Here is an 18,123-nt window from a genome sequence, read left to right on the forward strand (position 1 = left end):
CATCAGCGAGTTCACACTGGGGAGAGGCCGTTCATCTGCTGTGAATGTGGGAAGGGATTCACTCAGTCATCTCATCTGCTGGCACACCAGCGAGTTCACAGTGGGTAGAGACCGTTCACCTGCTCAGAACGTGGGAAGGGATTCACTCAGTCATCCAATCTACAAAGACACCAGCAAGTTCACTTCGGGTAAAGGCCGATCACCTGCTGAGACGTTGGGAAGTGTTTTCTCAGCCATCTCCATCAAATGTGCATCATTGGGTTCACACTGTGGAGAGGCCGTTCACCTGCTGTGAATGTGGGAAGGGATTCACTCAGTAATCTAACCTTGTGACACAGTACCGGGTTCACACTGGGGAGAAAGTTTCAATAAGCTGCATGCTGGATATTTGTCCATCATTGTTGCAGAATGCAATTTCGAGAGTGACTGTCGGTGCTGAACTCTGCAATTATTGCTGCTATTCACCACACACAGTTCTGCACCCTGGTCACTGGGCATGGGAGGAGTTTCTACTGCTGCCTAGTCACCTTTAATGAAACTGGATCTGAGACAAATAAATCAGTTCTATTTTAAACTCTGTCTCTGGTACTTAGTGCATTTATAACACGCCTAGTGTACAGTAGAGAGTCAACTCAGGCCAGCTGGACCCTGCCAGTTATTCATTTCCATGACAGTCTATTTAAATCCCACCCCCCCCCCCCCCATTGCTCATCTCTCACTCTCCCTCTGGTGATGGGTTCCAAACAGTCATCATCTGTGGGTGAAAACGTTTTGCTTGAATTTTCTGCAGACTGAAGAAGTCGAGCTGATTGCAGTTCTGTCTGAGATGTTCTTCACCCCTCAAATCTCTGGGCTGAGGAAGAATGACATTGGTTGTTAATCTCCATAATCACGACTAATTTCCACATAATGGATCATTTTCCCTGCTGCTAAAGGGTTTTTAGAGAACATCACTGTCCCCTAAAGGCCGAAAACACAATGGGAAACCATCAGTTGGATGTTTAACTTAGCAGGGTCAGATACCAGAGGTGGGTCTGCACAGGGCAGAATTTGGGGCTCTGGACGATGGTCGGGTTAAGAACTTATGATGAGGAGAAGGGAATCAGCAGTGGGGTGTGGCAACAAATGTCAGAGTAGCAACATTTGGAAGCTGATTGACAGAGACAATCATTCGATTGACTGATGACACAAACAATGCCTGTGGTGAGGTTCTCCACTGGTTGAGGTACATGTGTGTTGGGAATGGTTTTATCCATTGAGGGATTTGTTCCTGCTTGTTTATCCAGTAATATTATATCCAGATGGTTATCATGGATTATCCTCTCTGAAATAATGTATTGATTATCAAATAATTTGTACAAACGTTTGTAAGATCTTGACTCTAAAACTGGGTCAGGCTTGAATTCATGGTGCCTTTATTAAGTTATGGTGGGCATTGATGAGTTTGTATTTTAAAGCAAGATTTTGATGAATGATATTTGCCACTTGATTGTACCTTTGTAGGTAATCAGATTGAGTTAAACTGCTGCGGGATCCTGGAATGTGTTGGATTGTGTCTGGTTTCTCTTGTCATTTTCTGCACTTACTGCCTTGTTTGTTTTTATGTCATGTATTTTTGTTTTTTTTTCCTTTTGTTAACCACCTTGCCCTGTATTTCTGCAAGAAACCCTTGGGTTTCTGTGAAGAGGTCTCCAACTCTCAGTCAGGTGCATGGTGCTTCCTTGTCACCATCTCATCTGCTCAGATCGTTGAGATGTCTCCCATGGAGGGTCATACTCATTCCACTGTTTAATGTTTTCTTCCAGAGTGATGATTTATTTTTCTGATTTGGCCTCTCATTGAAGTTTTCTGGTCTGTATTTCTTATCATGATTGCATATACACACATGGAGTGCTAAATCCTGTTCATTTTTGATGAAAGTATATACTTAGAAGTTTTACCTGACTGTTGTCTGACTTTTTTTCATGTGTGTTTTTCTTCTTCCTCCTTGTATCCAAGGTGGTGTTAACCTGAATGTGTCACTCCTGGTGAAGGGGTTCAGCCCGAATCATTGTCACTACCTCCTCCCATAGATGCTGTCTGGCCTGCTGAGTTCTGCCAGCATTTTGTGCTTTTATTTATTTCCAGCATCTGCAGATTCACTGGTGTCTGAGTGTGAATAGACTTTTCTAAAGTTCTTATTTATCTTTGTAAACTCTACTGATTGAAATTGGGCCAAGATGTTTTTATTAAAAAATGTCAGTGTCGGTATTGATGAAAGTGTTTATTACCTTTGTTGTATTTGTTAACTATTGAGCTCTGTTTGCCAAGATTTTTAAGTCTTGAACTAAATTCTGTCAAAGGCTTTCTCTATTTCGCACTACTTGCTTGTTGATATTCCAGATACGTGGGTATCAAGAGTCTCGATAAACTGTCTTGGCCCAAAATGTTGATTCCCATCCATAGATGTTGCCTGACATGCTGAGTTCCTCCAACACTTTGTGTGTAGTTCTCTAGATTTCTAGCATCTGCAGGTCGTCTTGTTTCACAGTTAATTATGTATCTTGAAAGAACAAGCTGGTAGTGGGGTTGTGTGGCTGTGTTGGTAAAATTTAATATTGGCATAGGGTTGGAAGGTGTAGAATCTGTGGGTAGAATAAAGGAACTGGAAACATAAAAAAAAAGATCCCTAATGGGAATTGTATAGAGACCTCCAAACAGTAGTAAGGATGTGGTCCACAAGTTACAATGGGAGATAGAAAATGTGTGCCAAAAGGGCAACGGTACAACAGGGGCTGTCATGCAAGTGATAAGGAAAATTAGGATGGTGTTGGTCTCAAGAGGAGGAACTCCCAGAATGCCTATAGGATGCTTTTTTAGAACAGCTCGTGGTTGAGCCCACTTGGGGATCAGTTATTCTGGATTGGGTGTTGTCATGATCCAAAAATTATTAGGTCTCTTAAGTTCAAAGAACACTAAGGGGCAAGTGATCGTAATGTGATCAAATTCACCCTGACATCAGAGAAGTAGAAGTTAAAGTCTGATGTGGAATAAAGAGAATTAGAGAGACTTGAGAGAATATATGGTCAAAATTGATTTGAGAAGAACACAGGCAAGGATGAAAACAGAGCAGCAATGGCTGGAATTTCTGGAAGTAATTTGGAAGGAACAGGATATATACACTGGCATGCAGAAGTTTGAGCACCCATGGTCAAAATTTCTTTTACTGTGAATAGCTAAACGAGTAAAAGATGACCTGATTTCCAAAAGGCATAAAGTTAAAGATGAGACATTTCTTTAATGGTTTAAGCAAGGATGTTTTTTTTTTAATTTCCATCTTTTACAATTTCAAAATATCAAAAAAGAAAAAGGGCCAGAAGCAAATGTTTGGGCAGCCTGCATGGTCAGTACTTAGTAACACCCACTTTAGCGAGTGTCATAGCATGTAAGCGCTTACTGTAGCCAGTTAAATGTCTTTCAATTCTTTTGTGTAAATTTCTGGGTTCAGTCATTAGCAGCAAAACACTGACAGTGGAAATTACGGATCAGAATATTATAAGAGTCACAAACCCCAGCAGTACCAAAACAGGCCCTTTGACCCTTCTCATCAATGCTGACCTGCTTTTATTTTTACTGCCTGGTTCCAACTACCTGCCCCAGAGCCTCCATACACCTACCATCCATGTCCTCACTCAGATTTCTCTCTTGTGTCTAAATCGAACCCACATCCAACACTTCCACTGGCAGCTCATTCCGCTCTCACCAAACTGTGAGTGAAGAATTCCCCGTCAGGTTCCCCAAAAATAATTCACTTTCACCCTGAACTTATGTCCAATGTCAGGGTGACAGGGCAGACAGTAAGGGCAGGGGGTGGTCAAGTGCGGAGAGGGAAACAGAGCTGAGAATTTATACTTAATATCTTTCAGAAAAACTAATTGTTTGTATCTACTGGCTATAAACCTACTATCCATGCCCTGTACGTCCTCAACCTAATTCTTGATCCAGATGACAAGTAGCAATGTTCAAAGTTCAAAGTATATCTTGTTATCAGAGTACACATTTGTTACCACATATGACCCTGAGATTTTTTTCTTCCCTAAAGGAACACTTTGCAAATCTATAGAATAGTAACTGGATGGCACAATGAAAGATCAAGTAGAGCATAGAATTCAACTAACTGTGAAAATGCAAATATAATTAAATATCAATGAATAATGAAAGCAATGGCTGTAACTCTGGGGAACCTCACTAGTCTGGGCCCTGAGTCCAATAAACTCTCTGCTTACTACCATCAAGACAACTGTGCATCCAGTTCTCCCTGGATCCCATGTGATCTGACTTTCCACAGCAACTTACCGTGCTGAACCTTAGCAAAGGCCTCACTGATGCCCATATTGGCCTCGATCCTGGGACAGAGGTGTCACAGCTCAGAGAGCATAGATGTAAGCAGAGGATGAAGAGGTTTCGACGGATCTGAGGAAGAGATTTTTCACTCAGAGGGTAGTTGAAATCTGGAACACACTGTCCGAGGTGGTGATGGAGGCAGGTCCCTTCACAATATTTACAAAGTTGATGAGCATTGAAACTGCTGAGGTACAGTTGGCTATGAACCAAGTGCTGATAAATGGTACCAGTGTAGACAGTGAGTGGATGGTCAGGACAGGTATGGCCGTCCAAAGGTCTGTTTCCGTGCTGTGTGACCCTCAACTCTGGATACACTAAATTAACAATCGTGGCATCAGAAGGGATTGGTTTCAAAACTCCACACCCCTGTCCAACCTGAAATAAACCAGATTGCACCCCTTTGTCGTCACTGCAAGTATCTGTTTCTCTCAAGTTAACATAGATTGGTCACTTCTGCTGATCAACTGGCAATTGATGAAGTTCCTGTGTCTTCTTCCATTAATATTGCTTCCTTACAGCAAAACTAACCCTCTCACTGTGACAGAATCAGTGATTAAATCTGCCCCTAAACACTGCTTTCATCCCTGCACATTGTAAGATGAACCATTTCACTGAGTGTCTGATGGACACACAACGCCTGCCCCTGCTTCTGACATTTTAAATACCCACAGAATGGTTCTCTGATACAGTCTGAAGGTTATGGCACATTCAGCTCGTCGTCAGACCTGACAAATCGTGCCTTCCCGCCGCTGGTCCTCCTGTTGGTGTGTCCTCTTTCCTCCACCTCCAGGGAAGCAGCATCTCCACACAAATTCCTCACTTCAGTCGATTGTCAATACCCTTGACACAGGAAATCACATCACTGTCACTAATCCAGCTACCACCATCCAGTAAGCGGAACCGCAACATAAAAGGCAGGACCAACAGGCTCTGGGACAGCTTCTTCCACCAGGACATCAGACTGATGAACTGACACTGATTTGAGTGTACTCTATATTACATTGTCGGTTTTATTTATTATAAACTATTATAAATTACTAAGATTGCACATTTCGATGGAAACGTAACGTAAAGATTTTTACTCTTCTTGGATGTAAGAAATAAAGTCAATTCAATTCAGTTCAATTCCTGATTCTGTATCTGACCTACTCGCCTCTGGGTATCCTCCGTCAACAAGCTTCTTCCTCAGTCACCACCTGTGAGGTTACACACAAAAAAAATCAAAACGATCTATTAGTCAGCTCCGGTATCCCTCCACCCTTGAACAGGTTCCCCTGTTAAAACTCTCTCCTCAGCCCCTTCTCTCTTACCTTTCCATTTCAGACTCCCGATGTGCCAGCAGATATCACAGGAGACTGGACAAACCCGTGACTTTCTCTGATGCACAGGTCAGTGACATCTTACCCTATCTGCACTCGCAGCCCATGGCGGCTGTCCTAGATTCTGGGGCTCTGTAACACACAATGTTGGAGAACGTAATCTTCTTAGCAGCAAGATTAGACAGTCATTAATATGAAGAGAGAATTGTTTCCTGAAAGGACATGCGAGCTAAGCTGTCTGATCCAATTCACGAGATCCTCCCTTGTTTACGACTAAATTCGTCTCGGGACCCGGACCCACATTCCACTCATAACCTCTACCCACACACAGACTGAGCCGCCTCTTCACCCCTTACCCCTCGGAGAACCATAAGGAATTGATTCCACAGTCGGGGCTCGGTCGCAAAGTGAAAACCGGGGCTGAGGAGAGCCTGGAGCCTCCAGTCGAGACAAAACCGCGCTGCCCACTCAGTCAACAACTGGGCACCGCCTGACCCAGGACTTTACGTCACACAGCACCGGATTCAGTGCTGAAACCGAAGTTTAATTTTGTTGTTCCAAATCGTACGGAACGAAAGGTGTTTTAAAATTGAAGCGCCCCCCTCACGTGACGTCACACAGGAGCACCTACGCGCCTGACGTCACCCAGGGTCTCCTCATATCTGCATCTGCTGTCATGACCACGGTGCTTCCCGTCACGCGCGCTGCTGAGCTCGAGCTGTTTCGGTTTCAGGGCTGAGCAATTAAGCACGAGCCAACGCCCACCCCCCCTCCCCGAACAGTCAACCGAGGAATTGAATTGACCGCAGAGCTGCGCTATTCCCATTGGTGCGAAATGACGTCAATCACTGGTTTCACCCAGTAATGAAGGCGGACCAGCTGAGAGGGGTTGAGCCGTCTCCCACTGCAGCTCGAACAGCACGTTAAAGCGGAACAAATTTCAAAGAAAATGTCCCGCTTTTTGATTTATATCTATTTCCATCCAAGGAAAGTTGGGGGCGTTTGTGAAGCGTCTGAGGAGGGAGTAGGAGACCATACGATCCATCGCTTGATGCCGCTTCCCCGTGGAGGGATCACGACATAAAATGTGAGGAGAGGGGGAATTTTATTGAAAGGATGAAGATGGTGTGAGAGGGGGCGGACAGGATGTTTGTCCCGGTGGGGACAGGAGGTGCTCATATGTGGAAATGCCTGAGCCCACGGTGGTGGTGAGCAGAGGGATTCACCACATTGGGGGAGGGGGGGGCAAACACCGGCAGACTGTTGCCATGCAAGCGGGGCCAATGGTCCGGACAAAGTGACAATTATGTGGGATTTGTTGAGATTGTACTTGGAATACGGTGAAAAATCCCGCTCCACATACTAACACGAGTTATACAGACCAAAGAACAAACTGCCGGAGGAACTCAGTAGGTCGGGCAGCATCTGTGGAGGGAAATGGGCCTTCAACATTTCGGGCCAAGACCCTCCCTCTGGACTGAGATTGGACGGGACGTAGTCAGAGAAAAGAGGTGAGGGGTGGGGATGGGCAAGAACTGGGCAAGAGGTGGATCCAGCTGAGGGGGGAAGTGGGGTTGTAAATAGTGGCAGGGGTGGGAGTTGAGCGTTTGGCGAAACACGGGGCTACAGAAGATGGAAATTAATTCCATATAGGATTAGCAAAGTTTTTAGAGAGTATTTGTTATAGAGAGTGCAAGAAGTTTCACCAGACTGACCCCTGGAGTGGTGGGTCATTATATGAAGAAAGATCAAATGTGCTAACCCTTTCATTTAGAGAATCGAGGACTGAGAGATGAACACATTGAAATGCACAGCATCATTACCAGTTGAACCAGGGATCCCAGTCTTTGGAAAAATGGGTGGACTGTCTGGGACTGAAATGAGGGGAAATGTCTCCAGTCCGCGGGATGTGAATGCCTGTAAATCCCCACCATAGAGGGCGGTGAAGACTTGGTGACTGTCCTCACATAAAACAGCGGCCGGCAGATGTGTGGAGACCAAAGGGATCGAGGAAATGAGGATCGAGGAGGAACATGTGGCTGAGATGCGAGAGCAGCCTGGGATGTCTGGACTGCTTACGCAGAGAGGTTAGAGAGACTGGGCTTGTTCCCGCTGGAATTAAGGAGATTCAGATGGGATCTGATTGAAACATATAAGATTATTAAGGGATTGGACAAGATAGAGACAGGAAATATATTTTCCAGATGCTGGGAGAGTCCAGTACCAGATGACATGGTTTGAGAATAAGGGGTAGGTCATTTAGGACAGAGTTAAGGAAATACTTCTGCCAGAGAGTTGTGGGGGTCTGGAATGCACGGCCTCAGAAGGTAGTTGAGGACAATTCTCTGGATGCTTTCCAGAAGAGGCTAGATAGGTATCTTATGGATAGGGGAAGCAAGGGATATGGGGACAAGGCAGGAACCCGGTATTGATAGTAGTTGATTAGCCATGATCTCAATATGGCGGTGCAGGCTCGAAGGGCCGAATGGTCTACTTCTGCAGCTATTGTCTATTGTCTATTATCTTGTTGATAGTTAGAATGTCCCACCTGTTTCTCACTTGATGTGTCAGTGTTCCTGTCCAGTGAGGCCAGAGGAATGTGAATAGAAATTAGTGTTTATAAGCATAGACTGATTTAAATGAAACCAGCACATTTCCTGTGTGGGTCTGAGCACGTTTCACCGCGGATCCGCAACACCTGTGGGTTCGTTTCTGAGGCCCCGCCCACTGCCTGATGACGCTATTACAGATCGCGCATGCTCAGGCCAGGTTGTGTAGTTTTTTTCATTCTTTGTGGAAGCGGGTCGGCGGAGGGACCGGGATCGGGAGGGTTCCTCCCCCCTGGGGCCGAGATCCAGGAACGGATTATTCTCTGTGGGGCAACACCGACAATTTCCCTTCGTTGAGTACTGAAGCTGGTCCCGAGCGGGACGTCAGGTAGTGAATTAAACTCAAACAAGAGAAACTCTGCAAATGCTGGAATTGCGAGCAGCGCGCACAAAATGCTAGAGGAACTCAGCCGGCCGGGTAATAGCTAGGAAAAGAGTATAGTCAACATTACCGGCCGAAACCCTTCGGCGGGACTGGAGAATAAAAGGTGGTGGGGTGGGGAGAGATTCACAAGGCAATCGGCGAAACCTGAAGGGGGAGGGGATGAACTTCCCCGAACTGGCGGCCTCGCCTCGCTTCCTTCACAGAGTCTGCCGGGGTCGGTCCGGGTTGTGAGACCTTCACACCGAACCGTCTGTGATGCGCCACCGGCCCCTATTGTTCTGGTCCGATTAGCAAGATGACGTAAAACATGTTTCTATATTGTTACTGACAGAGAGTTGTATAATTTATGTTCCGTGTGTTCTCTGAATGTACTTGCCTGTGATGCTATTACAAGTCAGTGTTTCTCCGTACGTGCACTTGACATCAAGTTCAGCAGGATCTGAAAAATTTCAGTGAGATTTGATCAGTGATGATCATCTTGGCAGCTCGGTAGGTCGAATGTATAAGACAGTACACTGTTTAATGCAAAACCCTGAACAGTGTTGAGGATCAGAGGGATCTCAGACTCCAAGTTCATCGCTCCCTGAAAGAGACTGCACAGATTGATCCGGTGGTTAAGAAGGCAAATGGCCTGGTTGTCTTTATTAGTTGAAGCATTGAGTTCAAAAGTCGGAAAGTTGTGATGCAGCTTTATAAAACTAGTTAGACCACACCTAGAGTGCCCTCATTTTCGGAAGGATGTCGGGGCTTTGGAGGGGATGCGGAAGAGGTTTACCAGGATATTGCCTGGATTAGAGGGCATGAGATGTAACGAGAGGTTGGACAAAATTGTTTTGTTTTCTCCGGAGCCGTGCCGGCAGGGGTGAGACTGGATAGACGTTTATAAGATTACCAGAGGATGAGAAAGGCAGCGTCCATTATTAAGGCCTTCCAGCACCCAGGGTTTGCCCTTTTCTTAATGTTACTATCAGATAGAGAGGTACAGAAGCTTGAAGGCACACACTCAGTGATTCAGGAACAGTTTTTTTTCTCCTCTGCCATCCAATAGCTAAATGGACATTGAACCCCTAAACACTACCTCACTTTTAAAATATATAGTTTTTCTGTTTCTTGCACGATTTTTAATCTATTCACAGAAACAAAGAAAACCAACAGCACAATACAGGCACTTTGGCCCACAAAGTTGTGCTGACATGTCCCGACCTTAGAACTTTCTAAGGGTACCAATCGCCCTCTAGTTTTCTAAGCTAGTTTCTCTCTTTTTTTTTTCTCTGATGTCTCCAGGTACCTATCCAAAAGTCTCTTGAATGACCCTATCATATCCGGCTCCTCCACTGTTTCAGGCAGCCCATTCCACACGCTCATCACTCTCTGAGAAAAAGACATCTCCCTGACATCTCCTCTGTACCTACTCCCCAGCACCTTAAACCTGTGTCCTCTTGTGGCAACAATTTCAGCCCTGGGAAAAAGCCCTTGACTATCCACACGATCAATACCACTCATTCCCTTATGCGCTTCTGTCAGGTCAGCTCTCATCCTCTGTTGCTCCAAGGAGAAAAGGTCCAGTTTACTCAACATTTTTCCATCAGGATGCTCCCCAATCCAGGCAACATCCTTGTAAATCTCTGCACCCTTTCGAAGGTTTCCACATCAGTCCTGTAGTGAGGCGACCAGAACTGAGCACAGTGGGGTGTGACAAGGGTCCTATATAGTTGCGACTTTACCTCTCAGCTCCTGAATTCAATCCCATGATTGATGAAGGTCGATACACTGTATACCGCCTTAACCACAGTGTCAACCTGCGTAGCAGCTTTGAGTGTCCTATGGACTCAGACCCCAAGATCCTTCTGATCCTCCGCACTGCCAAGTCTTACAATTGATGCTATATTCTGCCATCATGTAGATAGCCATATCAGTATATGAAAATCTACCCCTGCCCTTCCCCTCTCACCCTCCCTGAGATGACAGGTTGCAACTAGTCACCACTCTATGTGATGGGAGATTTGTTACATACCCCGTAACTGGGTGTTTAAAACAGCAGAGAAACAAGAATTCGTTGGAGTCTGGTGGTACCAAACTAAAGCTGTTTATTAATAAAAATAAGCAAAACCATATCAATAATGCAAAGATACATATAAAATAAGTTAGCAGTAATAAGCCTGAAAGTGTAGGAATAATAATAAGCAATAATAAACAAACTCTATTGATGTCTAGGGGTAAATGAATTGTCATAGAAAAGTATAAAGTTCAGTTCAGTTCATGAGTACTGATGTAGTTATGGTTGTTGTATTGTAATCGTTGGAGAGAGAGAGAGAGAGAGAGAGAGAGAGAGAGAGAGAGAGAGAGAGAGAGAGAGAGAGAGAGAGAGAGAGAGAGAGAGAGAGAGAGAGAGAGAGAGAGAGAGAGAGAGAGAGAGAGAGAGAGAGAGAGAGTGAGAGAGAGAGAGAGAGAGAGAGAGAGAGAGAGAGAGAGAGAGAGAGAGAGGAGAGAGAGAGAGAGAGAGAGAGAGAGAGAGAGAGAGAGAGAGAGAGAGAGAGAGAGAGAGAGAGAGAGAGAGAGAGAGAGAGAGAGAGAGAGAGACCTTCCTTTGCTTTCTTAATCCGTCCTACCGTTGTGGTCATGCAGTTATGACCCCTCTGGTCTTCAGCCAGAGCGTTCTTCTGTGGAGGACTCGTCACTCTGGCATGAGTGGACACACACACGTCCCCAGCGCTCCTGCTTTTACACTGATAGCCTTAATGAACGACTTCCGGGTTCGGTCTCCGAAGCCCCCACCTTTCCTTGTTGGTTCCAAAACTCATTCAGTGTCCACTGGTATGTCTGAAGGGTGTCTCTCCAGACCTGTCTTTTATCCCTACTCACGGGGACTCAGCTATCCATCATTCCAAAATGACTGAGTCCATCAAATCAGGCCACCCCTTCAGTCCACTGAGGAATGTTTATGAGCAAAATAACCCTTGCAGAAGTCATAATACAGTAAATCAACAGACTTCCTCCCCTCTCTTATCAGTAGCAAATGTTCTTGCCTGTTTTTCGTCTCTTTCTCATGGGCAGCATAGCAACAGTATTAGTTCGTGTTTCTCGGGGGGGGGGGGGGGGCGATGGTTAACTCTTCACCTGATTCTCCATCAGATCTGTTCACTCATAACAGATTTCCCTTTAATTTCATAGAATCATAGAAATCTACAACACAACACAGACGCTTTGGCCCACAATGTTGTGCCGACCATGTAACGTACTCTAGAAACTGCTTAGAAAAAACCCTGCCGCATTGCCCTCTATTTTCCTAAGCTCCATGTGCCTAACTAAGTGTCTCTTAAGAGACCCTATTGTATCCGGCTCTATCACTGTTGCTGCCAGTGCATTCCACACACCCACCACTCTTTGCTTAAAAAACTTAGCTCTGATATCTCCTCTGTACCTACTTCCAAGCAGCTTAAACCTATTCCCCCTCGTGTTAGCCGTTTCAGCCCTGGGAAAAAGCCACTGACTATCCACACGACCAATGCCTCTCATCATCTAATACACCTGCATGAATCTCCTGCATGATTTTCTCCGGGCTGAACAAGACGATGAGCTCAATGTGGTTGTGTCGTTCTTCAGGGCTCCGGACGAAATTGGTTAAACTCATTCTTCCCAGCTCTTTTCAACGTTTTGGGTCATTTTCCCCAATTTGAAAGGACTGTGCCTCAGACAGCTGGGATGTTGCAATTGTTACGTACCAGCAGCAACAGATCACTAATGGAGTCTGGCTTCCATGTTATAACCAATATCTTTATTAGTATTGTAACGGGGTCCTGAATTACCCCTATGAACTGTGTTTTTTGAAAAGAGAGTGGGAGTTGTTGTTCAACACCGATCACCTTGTTGGAGAGAGGGGGGGGGGGGGGGAGACAGAGAGAGAAAGACTGCTCAGAGATGGTGTTATGGTTTCTCTGCAAGCATGTTTACACTTTTACAAGGACACTGTCAGCATCTGTGTTCTTACAGAGAGAGAAGGGAGGAACTGTTTGATGGACAGCTGGGGCTCAGCACAATGAGATAAGTAGGAGGTCCGCTGGTAGACCTCCAGACACATGGTTTTGGACACTGAATGAGCTTTGCTGTGTTCACAGAAAAAGGTGGGTTTTGGATGATCGATCAGTGGCACTAGCAGTGTGAAAAGGCTGTGACCGGTGGGGAGATATTCGTGTGTCCAACCCTCGCCTGGGTTAATAACTCCACCACAGAAGAACGGTCACGTTTGTAGTGGTCACAGTCGGTGACTTCCAAAGGATTTCGGAGGACGACGGGACTATCGACGGCGTCAGCTTACCTGAAGACTCAAACCGTCCCTCTGTCTCTCTCCGTCACTACTCGACTCAATCCCACGAACTGAACTGAACTTCACTCATCACCGTAAGACGGTATCCATTCACCCCGAGGCGTGAAGACACATATAATCATTGCTAACCTGTTTGATATATCTGCATTTATATTGCTGTACCGCGTAGTTACTGATAAACAGCATTAGTTTACAGCAATACCAGACTCCACGGTGTTTTCTATTTCTGCTGGTTCTTTGACCCGTCACGGGGTACGTAACAGTATCTACTCCGAATATAAAAGATTAAAGGAAATAAACAGAATTTAACCGTGTAATGCGTATATATAGCTCCCAAACTATCAAGCTTGAGAAACCATGCTTAAAGTCTTCAGATGGTAAAGTGGAAAAGTTCAGTAATCCACGGAATAAGTGAGTGAGAGGAGAGATTTGTAAATCAACACGAAAATGTAGAGAGAAAGCAATTACGAAGAATTCAACACATATTCCGCGCTGTGTAAACGAAATAACAGTCGCCGAAGATCTTATCCGTCGATTAGTTCCGAAATCCTCTTCGAAATATCACCAGGTGACAGTGACAGGAATATCGTCTTCAAGTGGTTACCACAGAACACCCCGATTCCACGTAAGGGCCAACAAAACAGATACCACAGGATGCTCCAGAAAATCCACACATATGGATGATACGAAGTGACAGGCACACATCCGTTGTGCACTGCGTGCCGATGATCAGATCAACCCAACCTTTTGGGCAAGGAAGAGTTGCATCCCATAGCAGTCACACGCTGAAGTTCCAACAGCTTGTCCCCCTCTCCCTCTCCCGCTCCCGCTCCCTCAGGCTGCCGCAGCATGTGTCTGACGTCACAGCCCCGCCTCACTCAGCCACTTAAAGCGACACTCACAGTAAACGAACCTGCGGTCTCGTAACACAATGCACCTCTAAAGTCTGACAGCAGAATAGCGAGTTAATCTTCGATGATGCAGAGTCAGAAACCGAAGATTTGCCAGACTGAGTCGGGGCTCCAGAGAGAGATGGGTTCCAGAGGAGGAGGACGAATAAGACCAGCACGATGTGGTTAAAAGTGAAAGATTAGAAGCATTTGGAAACTGGTTGATCGAAAAAAAAGGTGGTTAATTTCAGCAAAACACAGGTGGAAATCAACAGATCAGGCAGAAATTTTGGAGAGCAATACATAGAAAACGTTTAGACAGAGCCCCTTCCGCATGCCTAGCCTGTGTACTCCGCTGCTTAGTTGCTCTCTGAATTGCAGAGTTCCTCCAGCGTATTGTGTGTGTGCGTCTCTGTATTTCCAGCAACTGCAGAATCTCCTATGTTTTATATCAGCATTTTACATTGGCATTAGATACACGTTGATATTGAGTATATTGTTTATGGGAGCCGCTCTCTGCGTTAAAACAGCGGCAAATTTTTTTCTATACTCACGATAAAAAAAAATGAGGTATGGACATTGAACCTGTGCTTGCAGAAAGGTTTAATGGCACCTTGATTACCCATAGGGCCCTGCGTTAAGAATTTCGCCGGTGCTGAAGCGCCGATCAAATGCGCAGGCGTCAGGCTGAGGAAGTCCCTGAGTTTCACGCATGCGCGCAGTACACAAGGCTTTGAAAATGTCGGTTGCAGGTAAGAGCGATTCTCCATGGGTTAATCTTAAACAGCGACTTCGGGACGATTCTTGTGAAATCCGGACACCGTGATCCGCAATCCCGGGACAGTCCTGCCCTCTTCCCTCTCTCTCAGCCCCACGATCCGTACACGAGCCCCGGGGAGCTACCGGCTGCTGAGTGAATGGGAACCGATGGATCTCTCAGACAGAGCTGAGCTCCAGCTATCTGAATGTAAGGATTAGGAACTCGGAGAAAGGGAACACATTCTTTTACATCAGCAGTTGAGAAAATCGGCATTAGTACTCTTTTCCATAGATGCTGCGTGGCCTGCTGAGCTCCTCCAGTATTTTGTGCGTGTTGCTTCCTCTACCTCAGGGGTGGGCAAACTTTTTGACTTGTGGGCCACAAAGGTTCTAAAATTTGACAGGGGGGCCGGACCAGGAGCAGATGGACGGAGTGTTTTGGTAATACACCTCATAAGAGAAGTCCCATAGTATTTAGCTATTTATTGAAATGACTTTTAAAACACTGAAAATTAAATGAATAAAATACAGCTTTTTTAAATAGTAACAGTTAATATTTTAAAGCACAGAAAATTCTGTTATCCTTCAAGATATTATCATCAACTTGTCCTGCTCCTTCTTATTCAATTGTCCCCTGTGCCAAAACTCAACAACAACCAGCCAGTATGCGGAGCGCGTTATTTGATCTGGAGCACATTTTTTATTTTGAGAACGTACATGCACCTGCGCACTACTAAGGTCCATCACTTAACAGAAATGACATGTAACATGTAAGGCTTATTGAAAAAAATATTTTCAAATGCATTTTTTATATAACACAATGAAGAAACTTATGTTTAATTTCAGTGGGAACAGTGTTGTTGGTCTCCCTTTTTAGCCAGCACATCAAAGTCTAGATTTAGTTTTGTTGTTGCGATTCTCAGGATGGATCTGAGGTGTTGGTCAGTTAACTTGGAGCTGTGGCTGGCTTTGTTGATGTTCATGACGCTGAATGCCTGTTCACACAAATAGGTCGAGCCGAACAAAGAGTAAAGCGCAAATGTGGAGTAATATGCTGCACCTCAACAAAGTCAATGTGTAGCGGTGTGCTACATGCAGCGCTAAAATTACGACACAGAGTCGGTAACTGCAGTCGAAGAAAAAAACTTTATTCGAAATCCCCAGCCTCACTTCTAAGCCTCCCTAAACCTGCCCTCCTGCACAGAGGCTCCAAAGCTCTGTGCTCGCAAATCCCTGCAGGCTATCTCCCTTAGCCGGAACGCTGGCTAATTGTGAGCCGGTTCGGATGTGCCAGGAAATGGGTCGCCCCAAATGTATATAGAGTGCGTCATCTATTGGGAAAACACCAGAATTGCGGGGAAAAACGTTAACAAGGTTTATTAATATAATTTCATCAATTTCTGCGGGCCGGAGGCCCCCGGGACGTAGTTTGCCCATGCATGACTTAGCGACTCTGCAGTGGAACCAATTATTACAAATTAGAGGGGAGATTATTACAAATTAGAGGGGTATTAGAGGGAAGGAGGGGAGACCTCCAATGTCCTTGATGCCCTCACCTACAAGATGTGCAGCTTGTAACCCTGCACTTCAATGAGCTGCAACTTGAAATGGCTGAATTCCAGATCATCCAGTAGTTGGAGTGGTTGACAGATATGACATGAAGAGAGGTGAGTTACTCCCAAGGTGCAGGACACAGGAAACTGGATGAGAATCAGGAAGGGGAATGAGGTTAAATAGGCATTGCAGAGTACTCTAGTGGCCATCCCCCACAACAACAGGTGGACCACTTTAGAAACTGTTGGGGGGAATTACCTGGCAGAGGAAAGTCAAAGGGCTGATAGGGGATTCATTAATTAGAGGAACAGAACAAGAGGGGACAAATATTCTGGTGGTAAGGCTTGCTAGTGGTAGTGAGCAGGGGAGAGGGTGATGTGGTTAAAATAAGTTGTAGGGGGAATGGGAGCCAGAATGACAGACAGATAGTGGAGAGTGTGAATTGAATTGACTTTATTAGATACATACTTCATAAACATGAAGAGTAGAAATATTTACCTTACATCTCCATATAAATGTGCAATGTGTAATTTATATAGATAGTTTGCACATAGGACAGTCAATATAACATCGAAATGCAATTGTATCAGCATGAATTAATCATTCTGATGGCCTGTTGGAAGATGATGTCCCGGAGCCTGTTGCTCATTTTGCTGTGGTACCGTTTCCTGGACGGTAGCAGCAGGAACAGTGTGTGGTTGTGGTGAATTGGGCCTGTTTGTCCCTGGTATTCGTTCGGCCCTTTTTACACACCTGTCTGTGTAAATGTACTGAATCATGGAAAGTAGATTGTGCAATGTATAATTTCCTTGTTTATATTTAGAGACATTTTTTGGTGTATAAAATGATGAGGGGTATTGAGAGTGTGAGTGGCCAGAAGAGTGTTTTTTTTTTCCAGGGTTGAAATGGATAATGCCACGTTTCCACACTCCCATAGATCCTTTGTCCATCTCCTGAGTAAATAGAGTTTGAGAAATATTTAAGATCTCCCCCGTCTGCTTTGGTTCCACATGTGGATTGCCATTCCAGTCTTCCAGAGGACCACCTTTGTGCCTTGCAATCTTTTTGCACTTCATCTATCACTAGAATCCCTGAGGATTATCCTTCACCTTTTCTGTGACAGCAACCTCATGCCATCTGTTAGCCATCCTGATTGATTTCTTATGTGTTCTCTTGCATTTCTTATACTCCATAAGAAACTGATTGCCTATCCCTGTTATGCAATTCCATTTTGTGCTTTACCAGGGTCTCAATATCTCTTGCAATCCAAGTTTCCCTACAGTTTCTGTCTTTACCTTTTATTCTGACATACCCGCTTACTACTTTCAAAATTTTGTTTTGAAGGCCTCCCATTTACCAAGCACACCTTTGCCATAAAGCAGCCTGTCCGAATCCAAGGTTGCCAGATCCTAGTGTTGATTCCAGGTGTTGATCATGCCCTGAACACATCCAACTTTCCTACGCTGCTCCTTGTATTGAAATATACAGGGCTCCGCATATTCACTGCACCACGCTCAACTTTTTCATTCCTGACTTTGTCTGAGGCCTGAACAACAACTGTCTCCACAAACTCTCCACTATCTGTTATGTTATCCAGGCTCCCATTCCCCTGCAACTTTAGTTTAACCCCTCTTACCCCGAACCCCAACATGCAGATCTATCACCCCTTTGGCTTTCATCGCCCAGATCAATAAAAAGGAGGTGCATACCAGGTACAGGCAGATAGGAACAAATGGGGTACTTATGAAATACAGGAAATTCAAGTGAACACTTATAAAAGAAATAAGAGAAGCCATGAGGTTGCCCCAGCAGACAAGGTGAAGAAGAATCCTCAGGGATTCTGCAGATATGTTACGAGCAAACAGATTGCAAGGGAAAAAATTAATTCTCTGGAAGATCA

At 45.0% G+C, this 18,123-nt stretch overlaps 1 protein-coding gene and 1 long non-coding RNA gene across 6 annotated transcripts in view; one reads left to right on the forward strand and one right to left on the reverse strand.

Moving 5' to 3' along the window:
- Positions 1 to 18,123, forward strand: part of LOC132389307 (zinc finger protein 234-like) — a 39,022-nt gene that overhangs the window by 10,912 nt on the left and 9,987 nt on the right. For 2 of the 4 annotated variants that reach the window (XM_059961824.1, XM_059961825.1), the window contains exons 3-5: positions 5,707 to 5,771; positions 6,690 to 6,789; positions 14,539 to 14,662. The gene's annotated coding sequence lies outside the window, so the exon portion shown is untranslated. The remainder of the gene's footprint in view (positions 1 to 5,706; positions 5,772 to 6,689; positions 6,790 to 14,538; positions 14,663 to 18,123) is intronic. The other 2 variants (XM_059961826.1, XM_059961827.1) reach the window with 2 other exon arrangements.
- On the reverse strand, positions 118 to 6,448 carry LOC132389308 (uncharacterized). 2 transcript variants are annotated; one of them, XR_009510480.1, is made up of 3 exons: positions 6,334 to 6,448; positions 5,694 to 5,834; positions 118 to 5,579 (listed from the first exon to the last, which is right to left on the reverse strand). It is a non-coding gene; the product is annotated as an uncharacterized LOC132389308 (long non-coding RNA). The 2 variants fall into 2 exon arrangements; XR_009510479.1 differs by lacking the exon at positions 6,334 to 6,448 and adding an exon at positions 6,059 to 6,323.

Source organism: Hypanus sabinus, unplaced genomic scaffold (assembly GCF_030144855.1).
Source record: "Hypanus sabinus isolate sHypSab1 unplaced genomic scaffold, sHypSab1.hap1 scaffold_53, whole genome shotgun sequence".
Lineage (NCBI taxonomy): Eukaryota > Metazoa > Chordata > Chondrichthyes > Myliobatiformes > Dasyatidae > Hypanus > Hypanus sabinus.